Genomic DNA, 17,779 nt, shown 5'->3' with positions numbered 1-17,779 from the left:
GGTTCTTATTTCAGCTGAGATATCAGACTGCTGAGGAAAGCACAGTGTTTCCATCTGTGAGAGAATCAGAATGAGAAGACATGATCCAGTTTCCAGACATAATCCTCCTTGCTAAGGGATTCAGGAATAGTGCCAGTAGTGCTCAGGCCCTTCAGTAGTGTTCAGAATCATCAAATATATCCCAGTGACAGAAGGAACTGATGGGCATTATGATTAATGAAAGAGGGCTGAGGCAGAGAAGCATGAAATGATCCATAGAGGTTGAATGAGAATGCTAGAAATCAATGTGTGCATGTTTTTAATGAAAACCCCTACACAGTTTCACATACATTCCCACAACTCAGCACATATTGTGACACATTAGTCTACCTTAGGAGAAGATGCTCACACCATCTCTACACCATCTCACAGAGTCAGTCCAGACTTTTGTGAATGAATTCCATTGTAAGAGGAGGATGTCTTCGTGAATCCATACTCTTCAAGCAGGCAAAGTCTCCTGTCCATTGTCACCCATGATAGCATCAGCATTGCACCATAACGGAATATGAAGTCCGTCATTATTATAGACACTACCCAGACCAGAGCAGAAGAAGCTGCAATGCCAAGATAAGCCCACCCGGCACCCTGACTTGGATATGTAAGTATTCCTCTAAATCAACGTATTGCCCTGATGGTGCTGCTCTATGAACTGAAGTCCCCAGGACATCATACCATTTCTGACCAGTAGTAGAAGAGAAGCCATGCAACTGTCTGGTTCCAGAAGCTCCTCTCTCCCATAATATTAGACACAACTTTTACATGATCCTGAAGTTAGCAAAGGACATACAGGAATAGATTGGCTTTCTGTAGCATGAATTTTTGTGTTAATATGTGGAGTTACATTTCAGATATCTAAACAGACATACACACAAAATCCTGTGTAGTGCCCTTGGCTTTTCTAATTCGTGTAAGCACATTCCAACTTCATCCTTCATTGTGAAAACATTCAGAACCTGAAAAGCTTTACTAACACATTCTTTGTCCAGAAATAAGAGGATCCTGATCTTGGAGAAGTAGACAGAGAGATAAAGCTGTCTAAGGAGACAGAACCTCTACCCATGAGGATCCTTGTCAGAGATATCTTCTCTTTCCTTTCATTCCCTTAATTAATGCAAATGCATTATGGGAAATATATTGAGTCATAATTTAAACTGGCTTGACTTTCATCTTCTCTATGTGAATATATGTTTCTTGAGTTGTTAACTGGTCTGTGATTACCACAATGGTGCCTCCTCTTTCTGTTGATTCCTGTATTTGAGTGTCTCTGGAATTCATAGATGGATAAATGGGGGGGGGGCGGCTGCATCTGAGCTCAAGATTCATTGTGCTTTTCTGAGTTCAGGTGCTCTGACCCAGTTGTAGCCAGATGAAAGCTGCAAAGACCCCATTCTCTCCTCTTGTCACCTTATTACCTGTGGGAATGGCTGGAACTGGATCCACCAGAGAGGAGCCTGGGATTGAGAGGGACATTGATGATCACATAGGCACAATTTAAAATCAGTCTCTGAAACATCCAGTCAGAATCTCCTGGAAAACAAGAGCCATTCATCCCTGCAGCTGAGCTCTGTGAGCACTGAAGATGGCAGGGATACATTGCTGCTCCAGTGAGACAATGCAACTTTGGCGTAATCCAAGAGAAACCAACCTTTCTGGCAGCTCAGAACCAGCAGGGGGCACAATGGAGCCAAGAATCACCAGTAGAGAGATGAGGTTGGTGTGGGGGGAACTCTGTATCCTCTGTGGTTTCCTTTCTTAAATTATTAGCTGACCCGCACCTGCTGTGATTGACAAGCGATGTTTCCATGCTCAAGCACAGTAAAGATTCTTTGTTAAACTTTTCACAGGTTCAAATTTTCATGTTTATTTTACTCAGCTTTTATTTACTACTTACAATATTTTTTCCCTTTTTTATTAAGAAAAAATTTTCATTCATTTTACACACCAAAGATCCCCCTCTTCCCTCCTACCCCCCAGGCTCTCCCTCCCAACACCCCCCCTTCCCACCCACAAGAAGGCAAGTCCTCCCAAGAGGAGGCACATTCAGCAGAGGCAAGTCTAAGCCCCTCCCTGTGGTGGTATTGTGTTCCCCAAAATATTGTACACCCTAATAAACTTATCTGGGGTCATAGAACAGAACAACCACTAGATACAGAGGCTAGAAAATGGTGGCACTCATGCCTTTAATCCTACCATTCCAGAGGCAGAAATCCATCTAAATCTCTGTGAGTTCAAGGCCACATTGGAAACAGCCAGGCATCGTGACCCACGCCTTTAATCCCACAAAGTGAGCCTTTAATCCCAGGGAGTGATGGTAGAAAGCAGAAAGGTATATAAGGCATGAAGACCAGAAACTAGAAGCTTTTAGCTGGTTAAGCTTTTAGGCTTTAAGCAGCATAGTTCAGCTGAGATTCATTCCAGATGAGGACTCAGAGGCTTCCAGTCTGAGGAAACAGGATCAGCTGAGGAACTGGTAAGGTGAGGAAGCTGTGGCTTGTTCTGCTTCTCTGATCTTCCAGAATTCACTCCAACACCTGGCTTCAGGTTTGGTTTTATTAACAAGACTCTTTAAGATTCATGCTACACCTCCCCCTGCCTCAAGGCTGCAAAAGTTGTCCCATCATAGGTAGTTGGCTCCACAAAGCCTGCTCATGTATCAGAGATGGATTCTGATCCTACTGCCAGGGGTCCTCCCAAGCAGATCAAGCTACACAACATTCATTTTCTTGTTTATAGTCATTCTAACTGAGGTAAAAATGGAACATTAAAGTTGTTTTAATCTGCATTTCACTGTGAGCTAAGAACTTTATTTGCACACCATAGAGAAACTAACCATAATCTGAATGGGAATTCAACCTGCTGGCTAGGTTTCCTGGTGTTGGAAGGTGCTATGCAGTCTGCAGGGTGAGAAAGGATATCAGTGATCTTACACTGTCCCAGAACTTGCAGTCTGCAAAATCAGCCTTCAGGTAAGATGTACCCACTAGTGAGTGACTGCAATATAGTGATCAACTGCTTTTTAATTGTATTCATTCCCTGATTCATAGGTGTGGTGATACTGTGTCCCCCAATATATTGTGCACCCTAATAAACTTATCTGGGGGTCAGAGAACAGAACAGCCACTAGATTAAACATAGAGGTCAGGAAGTGGTAACACATGCCTTTAACCCTAGCCTTCTGGATCCATTCGGATCTCTGAGTTCAAAGTCACACTGGAAACAACCAGGCATGGTGACACACACCTTTATTCCCAGCACTTGAGATCTCATGTCTTGCTTGAGAAAGATACATGCCTTTAATCCCAGGAAGTTATGGCAGGAAACAGAAAGGTATATTAAGGCGTGAGGACCAGGAACTAGAAGCTTTTAAACTTTTAGGCTTTTTAGCAGCAGTACAGCTGAGATCCATTTGGATGAGGACTCAGAGGCTTTCAGTCTGAGGAAACAAGATCAGCTGAGAAGTTGGCAAGGTGAGGTTGGATGTGGCTTGTTCTGTTTCTCTGATCTTTCAGCGTTCACCCCAATACCTGGTTCTGTGTTTGTTTTTATTAGTAAGACCATTTAGAAATTCATCTACACATAGGAAAGACTTTTTCCCAGCTAAACATGTTCAAAATCCCATGGCTTGGGATTACATAGGATATAGTAGACCTTACTCTAGTAGTATTGGTAATAGTCATGTTGTTAAACTGCTTTATAAATAATTATGTTTATACCCGATAGATTAGTCCTGCTCTCAACCTTGATCACAGAAACTTCTGTGTTTAGTCTGTAATGATTAATGCATACATTCATACCTAAGTGCTAAGAATGAATGACTGAATATTCATCCACAGATGAGTCATTTGTATCTGTTTTCCACCCCAAACTCAAGGGCCCATCCCAAAAAAGATTGGAAAGAATTTAAGATCCAGAATATCGAGTTGATAAATATGAAATGCTATCCCCAGGACCTGACATGGCCATTGTACTTACGGACTCACATCAGCTATAGTTACTACCACAGGACCTGAACAAACCAAGCCAGTCAAGCTTAGCAATGTTATTTTCATTTCTTGGATCTAATTGGTAGAAATGAGAATTGAATTTTGCGAGTTGTTCTTCAAGATTCTTACCTGCATCTTGGTGCATCTGTGCCTTGCTTTCACCAATAAACAAAATGTAACAATTAAAAAAAAATTACCACATGGCCAGTTCAGGGTCTATGTCCCCATTCCTAGGAGTCTTTGCTAGGGTTAACCTCATAAATTGCATCAATTTTCCATTGTACTAGGGATCCTGAGCTGGACAGCTTCTGTAACCATGCAAGGCGTCAAGTGGAGGGATTGGGACACCAACCCAGCCACAAAACCTTCAAAGTGCAGTTAGTTTTTCCTGCTTGGAGAGTGTTCAGGGGCTGGAGCCTAGCAGAATCATCATCACAGAGACCAGAGAGACTATCCAGCAGCTGATGGGAGCAGATATAGGGTGCCTTAGACAAACATTAGGTGGAGTTCATGGAGTCCTGTGGAGGAGGAAAAGGAAGGACTGGAGAAACCAGAGGGGTCAAGGACACCATGAGATCATGGCCCAGAGAATCAACTGACTGAACTCATGGGGGCTCACAAATTAGGGATCCTATTGGGGACTGACTTAGGTCCTCTGCGTATATGTTATGGCTGAGTAGTTTGGCATGCTTTTGAGATTAATAACTGGGAGTGGGTGCTGTCTCTGACTCTTTCGCCTACTTGCAGGACCCTTTTCCTCCTGTTGGGTTGCTTTATCCAGCCTTGAGGTGATGGCATGTGCCTGGTCTTACTGTAGCTTGTGTGGTGTGTTTGATGGATGTCCCTGGGATGCCTGTTCTTTTCTGAGGGGAGGGAGATTGCATCTGTGGGAGAGAGGAAGTATGATCGAGAGACTTCAGAGAGGGGAAACTGTGCTCAGAATGTGATAAATGAATGACGAATTAAAATCATTACAACATGATGAGGAGGGACTCCTGGAGATTCATACCAGGCTTTGAGTCTATTGGCATTTTGCTGTAGGATGGTCTGTATGTCAAGTGTGTTGCTGATTGGTCAATAAATAAATCACTGATTGGCCATTGACCAGGCAGGAAGTATAGGCGGAACAAGGAGGAGAATAAAGCTAGGAAGTGGAAGGCTGAGTCAGAGAGACACTGCCAGCTGCCAGGATGACAAACAGCATGTGAAGATGCCGCTAAGCCACGAGCCATGTGGCAAGATATAGATTTATAGAAATGGATTAATTTAAGCTGTAAGAAAAAGTTAACAAGAAGCCTGCCATGGTCATACAGTTTGTAACCAATGTAAGTCTCTGTGTTTACTTGGTCGGGTTTGAGTGGCTGTGGGACTGGCAGGTGAGAGAGATTTGTCTTGACTGTGGGCCAGGCAGGAAAACTCTAGCTATAGCATTTGATGACTGATGAGGAAAATACAATCACTATTTTTGAAAGGTTTATAGAAGTTCCTTGTGCACTAGTGAATGACACATCTATGTGTATATAGATAGCACTGATTGGACTTACTGTGTTATTATGAAACAAAAGAGGTCAAGAAGTTAAGGAGAGAGACTTATTGGAAGGTCTCAAGGGGAGTCAGAAGGACATAGTTGGGGATACATATGATCATAATATATTTCATACATAAATGAACATTTCAAAGAATAAGCAAATTTACTTTGAATAATGAAAATAACAATTTTATATGTGTTTCAGATTTTCATACTGCATATTGTACATGTGTATATTTCCCCCATAACTTTTACCCTTTCTTTTCTTGACACTCGTGTTTTTCCTGTATTCTGCTAGACAATTTCATTTATATGTTATGTATTTGCATACATACTACTGTGCACCTATTCAACATCTAAAAACTACTTAGAATCTCATATAATGTCTGTGTTTCAGAGTTAATCTTAATTAATACAGTTATCCCCAGTTACATTGATTTTCCTAAAGGTGATACAAGTTCCTTATCCTTTCAGATAAAATATTCCTGTTGTGTTGCATGTAAACCATGTCTTCTTGATGCAACCATCTGCCGACAGATGTGATGTTTATTTCCAGAAATTATTTTAGACAGTGCTGCAATAAACATGTACAAATATTTCTGAGGTATGTTTCCTTTGTGTCATTTCATTGAGTTTTTGGACATAACCTTCTGGGATGGCAAATATTAGTTGTATATATCTGAAAGGAAATTGTAAATTCTCAAAATTTAGCAGATTTTGAAATTTCCTCTCGCCACTATCATCAACACAATCACCACCTGTAAATCAATCTGACAGTTTGTCACATAGTGGAGCAATTGCCTCAAGCAGAAATCTGTTGAGAGCTTAGGCCCTGCTGTTACAACAACAGCTTCTTCATGGTGCTGAAGGAAGGGGTATAGAATGTATTTACTCAAATAGATTAGGACTTGGACCTTAGCATCCTGTTGCCTGACCCAAGAGTCCTCTACCTCCTTCTGCAGCTAGTCTAGGTCTTTATCTAAGAAGTACCCTGCTCGTGAATATGCAAATTACTTGAATCTGTGGTGGTAAATACAAGGAAGTCACACCTCAGAACAACACATGATTAGTGTCCTCTCCATAGATACAGAAGACACAGGTCCTCACCATGGGATGGAGCTGGACCGTTCTCTTCCTCATGTCAGTAACTACAGGTAAGGGGCTTTCTTGTTTCAAACATGAAGAGGGAACAGGGACTGAGGTGACAATGACAGCCACTCTGCCTTTCTCTCCACAGGTGTCCACTCCCAGGTCCAGCTGCAACAGTCTGGTCCTGAGCTGGTGAAACCTGGGTCCTCAGTGAAGTTGTCCTGCAAGGCTTCTGGCTACACTTTCACTAGCTATGCTATGAACTGGGTGAAGCAGAGGCCTGGAAAGGGCCTGGAGTGAATTGGACAGATTGTTCCTGGAAGTGGTGGTACTATCTACAATCAGAAGTTCCAGGGCAAGGCCATAGTGACTGAAGACAAATCCTCCAGGACAGCCTACATGGAGCTCAGCAGCCTGACCTCTCAGGACTATTACTGTGCAAGAGACACAGTGTTCAAACCCACATCCTGAGTGTGTCAGAAACCCTGGAGGAGCAGGAAGCTGCCCTGGGACTGAGATGACAGAGAAGATTAGCCTGGAATCTCCCTCAAAAATAATCATTCTGAGTGTCCCTTTGCCTGTCATTTCAGTCTTATAGGGTCTTTGTCAACTTTTCAAAAGGGAAAATACTGGGAGTAAAGTAATGTTGATTCATGATGCCCCTAGAGTACACTGTATCCTTTGCCTGTCACTTCATGCAGTCCTACAAGGTCTTTGCCAACTTTTCCAAATTATAATTGTGATAAAGTGATGCTGATTTAGGACATCATACCTTGACAATCTCTTTACCAGTGACCACCTCTGTTGATATGTTTCTTCCTTAATAAAACAAGAAAAGGTATAAACTGTGGTTATGCATTATGATAAAAAAGTCTCTGTTTTCTATCTGTGAACTTTGTTTGGGTAGCTTTTAATAAAATAAAATAAAATACAAATTTGACCAGTAATGTCTAAATCAATGGGCAAAGAAATTTCCTTTCATATCATAGTCTTTAATGTTATATGACCTCAGGTGTATAGTTAACTCAGGCTGTGTGATCCTGAAGAAGTTCCAGTCTCTTAGAATGTAAGACATGCACTGCCACATAAGTATAACTCCTGTAAGTTGGTCAAGTGTATTATTAATTACTTTTCACAAAAATCATTAATCAAATCAATGTATGTACATGTTAATCAAAGTAGGTTCTGAGATCATATATTATTTCCCTTATTTACTTCATTCCTAGGCTCAATAACCTGCCCTACAGTCTCAAGCATTTACAGAACATGAACCTATACTGATCAAGCATCAACTGTCACAGTCCTTTGGATACCTGGTGGTCGGTCACCTTTGCTCTACAGTGTGTTTGGATTTTTGCCTGGTAGAGTGCTTGTAGACATTGTCTATCAGTTGTGCTGTATATCAACTTGCTTCCACATCAGCGGTCACTGATATAGCTAGATCCAACAACACCTAAAGAAAAGACTGGGTTTCATGGAGATCTGGAAATCATCTGAGGCATAGCTCACCATTTATCCTTGAAATATCTACTCAACATTACCATACACAATGAATACAGATGGGAGAGCCACAGTTTAGCACTGTGTATGTGCCCATCGACAAACTTCTGTTAGTGGATTCTCAGAACCACCAGGCAGCATTATAGATCGCCAATCCCTAAGAAGTAAACAGTAGCAGAAGCTGATAAGAAAAATGTGCACTGAGGGGATTCCTCTGTGGATTTTATCACCAATATCATTACATTCAGAGACTGTGGTGTACTTGAAAGGTGAGATCTATGTGTTACAATACTTGAGAGCTTCTTTGTTTAATAAAATTGATATATGAGGTCAAACTGGAATATATGACCCAAATTGGAATCCTATTGGCAGTGGACAGGAAACTAGGTCATGAACCACCAGTTGATACCACAGGGGTGTCCATAGTCCTGCTGATCACTGGTATGGAATAGACAACAGCAGTCTCCAAAGTTCTGTGCTAAATGTCTGATTGGGGCAGGATGGTCAATGCCCCTTCTCAGCATCACTGTTAGGTTTGATTCTGAGGAGGATCAGAGGGCCTATGAACCATTGACTTGTGGTCACATTAACAAGTAGTGGGATGGGAGAGCTCTGTCTGTACAGGTGCCAGTATGGAACTGAGAATGCATTTTCCCAGATAGGTTTAGGACTTGGAACTCAGCATCCCACTGACGAACAGAGAAAACCTTTACCTAGTCTGTTTCAAAGAGATTCCTGTTTTGACCTTAGGAATACCCTTCCTTATTCATATGCAAATTACAAAGGTTGTGTTTGTAAAAACACTGACGTCCACATACCACACAGCACCCCATTAATATTCTCTTGTCCATTGTCACTGAGCACACAGGTTCTCAGCATGGACTGGAGTTGTATCATACTCTACCTGGTTGCAGCAGTTACAGGTAAGTGCATTCCTACAATCAGGCTTGGTGAGAAGCCAGAGGCTGAAGTGACAGTGTCATCCTCTCCACAAGTGCCCACTCCCAGGTTTAGCTTCAGCAGTCTGTAGCTAAACTGAGGAGATCTGGGAGTACATTAAAGGTGTCTTATAAGGATTTTCACTCAGATAGCTTCCCCATTGTGTGTTGCAGAAGCGTGGACATGGGCTTGAATGGATAGAATGGATACTCCTAAGCATTGACAGAACACACTATGGAGAGAAGTTTGAGCCACACTGGATGCAGACATAATGTCCAACACATTCTGCATGGAGCTCAGCATCCTGAAATCTGAGGACTCTGCCATTTTTACTGTATAAGACACAATGTTACTGTCCACATCTGAGGTGAAGGAGCAGGAAGCTTCCTTGGGTCTGAGAGGACAGGGAAGAGTAACCTGAAGACTTACTCAAAATCACAAGCCTGCTGCATATTGATATTCATATTAGTGTACCTTAGGAGAAGCTGCTCACATCATCTCTCCACAAATCTCACAGAGTCCAGAATTTTGTGAATGAATTCCCTTATGAGAAGAGGATATCTCTGTGAATCTATACTGCTTAATCAGGCAAGCACTCCTCTATTATCACCCATGAGAGCCATCAACATCCCACCGTACTGGACTATGAAGTGCAGGTTTATAGATATTACCCAGCACAATAGTGAAGCTGAACGGCCAAGATAAGCCCATCCACTACCTTGCATTTTTGGGTTAAGTTTTCATCTGTAAAGAGAAACATGTGTTGCTTTGAGGGTGTTTTCCTGTGGATTCATAGTTCACAGAATATTATATTAATTCTGTCCAGTGACAGAAGAGAAGCCATACAACTGACTAGTTCCAGCTGCTTCTCTCCTGCAACATTAGATGAATCTGATTCATGATCTTGATGTTAGAGCAAAACAAAAAGGAGTACGCTGACTCTCTGTAGCGTATATTTTTGTTTTAATATGTGTAGCTACAATTCAGATATTTATACTGACATGCAAACAAAATTGTACATAGTTCTATTAGCTTCTCTCATTCCTGGAAACACCTTCCAAATTCATCCTTCAGGAGTGAAAACATTCAGCTTCTGAAAAGCTTTACTAACATATTCCCTGTCTAAGAATAAGAGCACCTTGAACTTGAAAAGGTAGACAGAGAGAGATAAAGCTGTCTAAGGACATATACCTCCATCCATGAAGATCCTTGTCAATGTGATGTCCTGATGTCCTCTACTCCCTCAACTGGAATACAGGGAATAGATTGATTTACAGTGTAAATTTGCTTGATTTCTACTTCTGTCTCAATGTAATACATTTTTTAGAGTTGCTAATTGATCTGTGAGTACCAAGGTAGTGCCTCCTCTTTTTGTTGACTCCTGTATCTGAGTGTGCCAGGAATTCAAACGTGGATTCAGGAGGCTACAACTGAGCAGAAGACTCTTTGATTCTCTGACTTCAGGTACTCTGCCCCAGGTATAGCCTGATGAAGGCAGAAAAGACCCTGTTATTCCTGTTGTCATGTAATTACAATGGGAACTGCCAGAGCTGGATACAACTGACGTCTGGGAGGACCCTGGCTTTGGCAGGGACATTGGTCGCAATAATAGCACAACATAAAAACAGTCTCTGAAACATGCAGTCAGCATGTCCCAGTAAACAAAGCCATTTATCCCTGCAGCTGAGCTTTGTGAGCACTGAAGTTGCAGGGATGTGCTACTGCTCAAGACAGACAGTGCAGCTTCAGGTAAGCCATGACAAACCAACCTGCAGGGGAGCTCATGACCAGCAGGGGGCACAATGGAGCCAAGAATCCCCAGAAGAGAGAAGAGGCAGGGTGTGGAGGGGACTTTGTATCCTGTCTGATTTCCTTTCTTAAAGTCTATTAGCTGACCTGCACCTGTTGTGATTGAAGTGTGATGTTTCCATGTTCAGACACAGTACAGATTTTTTTTTGTTAAACTCTTCACAGGTTTGTATATTCTTGTTTATTTTAATACATTTTTTAATTTACTTTTTGTAATTCTTTTAAAGAAAACTCACACAATGTATTCTGATCATGGATTGCTTTTCTCCAACTCCTTCTAGATCCTTCCTACCTCCCTATCCACCCAACACCACACTGTTTCTTTCTCTGTAGAAATCAAACAACTAGGCAAACAAGGAAGCTTAAAATAAAAGACATTAAAAAAGAAGAAAAAAAGAAACACATGCCCAGAAAACCGATAAAAACACACAGCTATGAAACCATGATGTATAGGCAAAAGAGCAGTAAGACTAAAAGAAAATGCACGGACAATGTGATCTGAGTAAAAGATCTACAAAAGTACCGCAGACTGCAACTCACAGCTCCAGGGAAGTGAGCTAGCAGGGAGGACCCTAGGAAGGACACAGGGATTGCCCAGCAAAGGAAACATTTATGAGATCTACATGAGCAAACTGAGGGTGAGGAAGGGTAATGGAAGGCAAGGGATGGGGGATGAGAACATAGGGGAACAGAGACAGAGTGGGAGAGCAAGGAAAGAGATACCCTGATAAATGAAGACATCATGGGAATAGGGAGAAATAGAGTGCTAGGGAGGTTCCCAGGAATCCCCAAGAATGACTCCACCTTAGACTACTGGCAATAGTCAAGAGGGTGCTTGAACTGGCCTACTCCGGTAATCAGATGGCTGAATACCCTAACTGTCATCATAGAGCCCTCATCCAGTGACTGATGGAAGCAGATGCAGAGATCCACAGCTGGAAGCCAGGCTGAGCTCCAGGAGTCCAATTAAAGAGAGAGAGAGAGAGAGAGAGAGAGAGAGAGAGAGAGAGAGAGAGAGAGAGAGAGAGAGAGAGGAGGAAGATCATGGTGGGAAAATGTACAGAGATAGCCAGACAAACTAGTGGAAATGTAAGAACTGTGAACCAATAGCTGAGGAGCCCCCATGGTACTGTACTAGGCCCTTTGGATAGACGAGACAGTTGTTTAGCTTGAACTGTTTAGGGGGTCTCCAGATAGGCAGTGGGATCCAACCCATCCCTGACGCATGAGCCAGCTTTTTGGAGCTCAGTGCCTATCTATGGTGGGACACTTTTCACAGCCTTGGTGCAGGGAGGAGGGGATTGGACCTGCCTCAACTGAATGTACCAGGCTCTGCTGATTCCCCAAGGGAGACCTTGCCTTGGAGGGGGTGTGAATGAGGGGTGTGGGTTGAAGGGGAAGGCTGGGGGGCCGGAGGAGGGAGGTGAGGGGAATCTGTGGTTGGTATGTAAAATGAATAGAAAATCTCTTAATAATAATAAGAAAGAAAAAAGAAAAAAGAAAACAGATTGGCCTGGGGGGTGGGGAAGTACCATAGAGATCATTCTTGTTGACTATCTACATAATAATTTTTGCTGGACTTGTGTCTACTCTTAAGTGGACACAATATGCCCAAGGAGACTCTGTTGGTGAACAATAGTTTCTCTTTGCAAGCAAGTGTCAATTGTAGAAGCTTTATCATTGGGGGTGAGAGCCTGTGTTCATGTCCCTCTGTCAACACTGGGACCCGCCTGGCTTGACTTGGTTCAGGCCCTCTGCATGCTGTCAGTCTCTGAGTTCACGTGTGCTTCCATCAGTCCTGTTGTGTCTAGAAGACACTGCTCCCTTGGAGTCATCCACCCCTTCTGGCTCTTACAATCTATTCAGTTCTAAAATTCTTTCTCAGAAGTAAGAACTATCTATGAAGCTATTGTGGACCACCAGGAGCAATGGCAATGCCTCACACTGTTCTCAGCACCTGTTGGGCCTCTTTGACCATGACACCATAGGGAGTTATCATGTGCCCAGCACAGTGGTGTTCCGTTAACAATTCATATCCTCTGTGGGCAGCACTGTCCACACATGCAGGTGCTTCTGTCCAAAGACTCACAAGTCAAGAGAAAATACAAATCTTATCCATGTGCTTTTGACGCAGCTTTCTGAAAGCACATATCTCACATAACTGTAGAGCATAACCAGAACAACCACTGAGAATATACTAACAACGAAATGACAAGTTTATCTACATCTCACTAATTTTTCCTACAATTTTCTTAAATTTGTTATTTTTGATAACAGTACTGTAACAGCAGATCCATAAAAGCACACCAAAATTTGAACACAAAATTTTTCCATCAACAAAAGAAAATATCAAATACAAAACCAGGAAACTATGAACTGTTCATTATTTCCAGACTTTTTGTTATAGAAATAGCATAATTTATGTTTCCCTTACTCCATAGTCCACGTTGTTCACTCCCAGTATCTCTACTTTGATTTGTTATGCCATATGGATTCTATATTATTTACAGATATATGTTTATTTACCTTTCATGATCCTAATTTCAATATGGCTTTTTAATATATATATATACATATATATGTATATATATTCATTTATTTAACAAACCGACTGCTGTCTCCCCTTGTTCCTCTCCGCCCAATCCCTACCCCCATCTCCCTTTGTTTACCATTCACTCCTCCATTTCTATTTAGAGGAGAGCAGGCCTCTCCCATAGATATCAACAAAACATGGCATATCAAGTTGATGAGGCAAGTTAGTATGAGGAAAATGATCCCAAAAGCCAGCAAAAGAGTCAGAGACAGCCCTTGCTCCTAATTTTAGAATTTCCACAAGAAGACCAAGCTACATACACAACTGTAAATTATGCATAGGGTCTAGATAAGTCCGATGCTGGCTCTCTGGTTGTCTGTTAAGTCTCTGTGAGCATCTATGATGCCAGGTTAGTTGATTCTGTGTTTTTTTTAATGGTGGCCTTGATCCCTCTGGCACCTACAATCCTTCCTCCCCCTTTTCTGAAGGATCACCTAATTTGCCTAATGATTGACTGTGTGTCTCTTCATCTGTTTCCATCAGCTGCTGGAAGAATTCTCTCTGATGACATCTGGGTTAGGCATCAATCTATGAATATAGCATAATACCATTAGAAATCATTTCATTGATTTTTTTTTTGCCAGTCCTGTTTGGCTCTATTCTAGGCTTCGGGCTATCCACCCTCTGTGTCCTGGCCCTCTAAGCAGTGTCAAGGGTGGGCTCCCTCTTCTGGCATGGGGTCTCGAGCTGCACCAATCATTGTTCTATCCTCCCTCAGTTGCTGTGCCACCTATACCCTAGCACGTCTTATAGACAGGACAAATTGTAGGTGGAAGGTTTTGTGGATGTGTTGATGACTCAATCCCTTCACTTAAAATCTTACCTGGTTACAGGAGATTGTCAGTTCAAGCTCTCCATCCCTCATTGTTAGGAGTTTCAGCTAGGGGTCAGCTTCATAATTTCTGGGAATTTCCATTGTGCTAGGTTTCTAGCTTATCCCTGAGATGCCCCATCAATTCCAGTTGTTTCTCCCAGTACTCTCTCCCTCCATCCTTCCCATGCTTGATACATCCTGTTCATGTCCCACTTAACCCCCACCTCCACCATGATGATTATTTTATTTCCCCTATATGATCCCCCTTTAGCTTCCCTTAGCATCTATGAGTCTGTGGATTGTAGCATGGTTATCCTTTACAGATCATATTCACTCATGAGTGAGTACATACCATGGTTGTCTTTCTAGGTCTGGGTTACCTCATTCAGAATGATTTTTCAAGTTCCATCCTTTTGCCTGGAAATTCCATGATGTCATTGTTTTTAATAGCTGAGCAATACTCCATTGTGTATATGTACCACAATTTCTTTAACAATTCTTCGGTTGAGGGGCATCTAGTTTGTTTCCAGTTTCTGGCTGATAGGAATAAATCTGCTATGAACATAGTTGTGAAAGTGTCCTTATGGTAGGGTGGAGTGTCCTTTGTGTATATGCCCAGGAGTGTCGAGCTGGGTCTTGAGGTAGATTGATTTCCAATTTTTTGAGAAACTGCCATATTGATTTCTGAAGTGGCTGTACATGTTTTTCACTCTCACCAGCAGTGGAAGGGTGTTCCCCTTGCACCACATCCTCAACAGCATGAACTGTTACTTGTATTTTTGATCTTAACCATGCTGACAGGTAGGTGTAAGATGGAATCTCAGATCATTTTAATGGCTAAGGATGTTGAACATTTTTTAAGGTGCTTCACCACCATTTGAGATTCCTCTGCTGAGATTTTATATATCAGTATGTATGTATTCTATAACGAGGATAAAACTTAGGTCCTTATGCATGTTAAACTTTCCCACCACGCTGTCCCCAGCCCAGTTTTGTTACTGTAATTTAATGTATACTTCGCTATTCATTGACCTTTACAGTAATTCCTCTCAAATTATCAAATTGTAATTTTTATTTTTTAAACCTTTATGAAATTATTGTCTAATATTTGGTAAGATAATTAGTAAAGAGTGCATGTGAAAAAAAGCACAAAAATAACTATGGTTGTGGAAGTTTTATTACAGACACATAATGAATAATATTTAATGAAATCATGGTCCTCACTACTTCATTTTCTCTCAGACATTTGCAAAATTAACTGCTGCCCCAAAGGCTCACACATCAGAGCATAAGATATGCAGGAAGATATGCAAATATGGCCTTCCTCTGCTCATGAAAACCAGCCCTGCCCTGACTCTGCAGTTCAGGCAGAGAAATCTAGCCTTGCTTTATCATTTGGTGATCAGCACTGGAAATAGAACATTCAACATGGGATTGGGGCTGCACTGGGTTTTTTTGGTTGTTCTTTTAAAAGGTATTTTATGGAAAAAAAGGGATACTGAGTGAGTGTACATGAGTGAGAGAGACAGTAGACATGTGTGACAGTTTCTTGATCAGGATCCTCTCTGTTTGCAGGTGTCCATTGTGAGGTGCAGCTGGTTGAGTCTGGTGGAGGATTGGTGCAGCCTAAGGGGTCATTGAAACTCTCCTGTGCAGCCTCTGGATTCACCTTCAGTGACTATGCAATGTCCTGGGTCCGCCAGGCTCCAGGGAAGGGTCTCGAATGGGTTGGTCTCATAAGAAGCAAAAATAATAATTATGCAACCTATTATGCTGATTCGGTGAAAGACAGATTCACCATCTCCAGAGATGATTCCCAAAGCATGGTCTACCTGCAGATGAACAATCTTAAAACTGAGGACACAGCCACTTATTACTGTGTAAGACACAGTGAAGAGTCTTCAGTGTGAGCCCAGACAAAAACTTCCCTGCCGGGTACCCATGACCAGCAGGGGGCGCTCAGCACAGGCAGAGCCCATGTCAGTTTAGATGAAGGTTCAGACATAAATGATATTTTTCTGTGTTATCTGGGCGCCCTCTCCATCTGATGCTTTTCTAGGGGATCCTCTTTACAATTATAGACTCTAGGAATTGATCATGTCTCTAAAAATAATGAATACTGATTTGACCAACATTCTTAAACCAAATATTTCACCTAGTAGTACCTGAACAAAATGCAGAAAGTATCTATGGGGGCAAAAGTGATTCTCTGTGGTCACCAGGATCAGTTCTGGGGAAGCTCAGGAACCTTGAATAGTCTTTTCCCTCATACTGAGGTTAGAACAGACCCTCAATTGGAACAGTGTTAGTAATACAGAGGGACCCAAGAGGAACTGGGGCCAGGATCAGTCATAGGTAATCACTCTGAGTTGCCCAAACCCCTCTTGAGGACTGCAAAGAAAAGGCTAAGAAGTGATAATTGAATTTTAAGTCAAATTCTTTTTTGCATTACTGTATTATATCATTGTATCTTCTGATTCTCTGTTCAATTAGATAATTCTAGTTCTGACTACTGTGCACTAAACTCAGAGCTCAGCCCATCTTCTGGAGCTAAGGGATGGCTCACTGTGTGCTCTGGGCAGTGTCCTTCCTGTGTGCTTGGAGTGTGGATGCTCAGCTCCTGACCTGGCTCCTTTGGTTATAAAATTTATTGTTACTATATTCAGAAGTTTTCTGGTCAATCTGCCTCTAAGACCCAAAGAGTAAGCAGTTTTAAATTGACATCAAATGCACAAATGTTCCTATGTTCCTATGTTCATGATAATGTGAGCATATTCTTCTACCATAACTGATTCAATATTTTAGAGATGTTTTGAGCATGTGGAAATTTTAATAGCCACTTGCAAATGAAAAATTAGTTTTCTCAGATGGAGTCTCATGGGGAAAAAGACCACTCTCAAGTATAGTCCCATGCCACACAGTAAATGGCCAACACAGAGTCAACTCATGGGCATCTTTGGTGGTTCTTTGGTTTGTAATGTTGAATCAGGGCACTGTTTTGTTTGTTTATTTGATTCACCATACAGGTGCTTTGTGTATATACTAAGGTCTCCACTTTGGGTTTTCATGGGATTCCCGAGTGTGTGAATGCGTGTGTCTCTGGTGTGAATGCGTGTGTCTCTGCGTCGCTATGTGTTTCTTGGGCTTTTTCTTTAGCTCGTTTGGTTGTTTTGTCCTGTTCCAATTTGTTCATTTTTTATTTTTCTTACATTCTTATGTTATTAATCCTTACATGGCTGTTTATTTCCTGATGAGAGACAGAAAGGATGTGTCTCAGGATGTGAGGGGAGGTGGGAGGAACTAGGAGGAAGGGGAGACTGTAATCAGAATATATTGTATGGAAAAAAATTCTATTTTCAACAAGAGAAAAAATGAAAAGAAAAATCTGAGAGAGATACTTTCTAAACATAATCCCATAGGACAGATGATTTTCTCTTCCATTTTCATTTCACAGAATTTACCTGAAGAGCTGGCTCATATTAATG

The 17,779-nt window shown here is 41.7% G+C and overlaps 2 pseudogenes; both read left to right on the top strand.

Annotated features, from left to right (window-relative positions):
- Window positions 1-6,658: 6,658 nt before the first annotated feature.
- On the top strand, window positions 6,659-7,110 carry LOC131923977 (Ig heavy chain V region VH558 A1/A4-like; annotated as a pseudogene).
- Window positions 7,111-15,722: 8,612 nt separating this feature from the next.
- Window positions 15,723-16,283, top strand: LOC131923976 (immunoglobulin heavy variable 3-73-like; annotated as a pseudogene).
- The last annotated feature ends 1,496 nt before the right edge of the window (window positions 16,284-17,779 follow it).

The sequence above is a fragment of the Peromyscus eremicus genome, chromosome 14 (genome assembly GCF_949786415.1).
Source record: "Peromyscus eremicus chromosome 14, PerEre_H2_v1, whole genome shotgun sequence".
Classification (NCBI taxonomy): Eukaryota; Metazoa; Chordata; class Mammalia; order Rodentia; family Cricetidae; genus Peromyscus; species Peromyscus eremicus.
The sequence above is the reverse complement of the archived record's forward strand: the minus strand, read 5'-3'. Positions and strand labels throughout refer to the sequence as shown.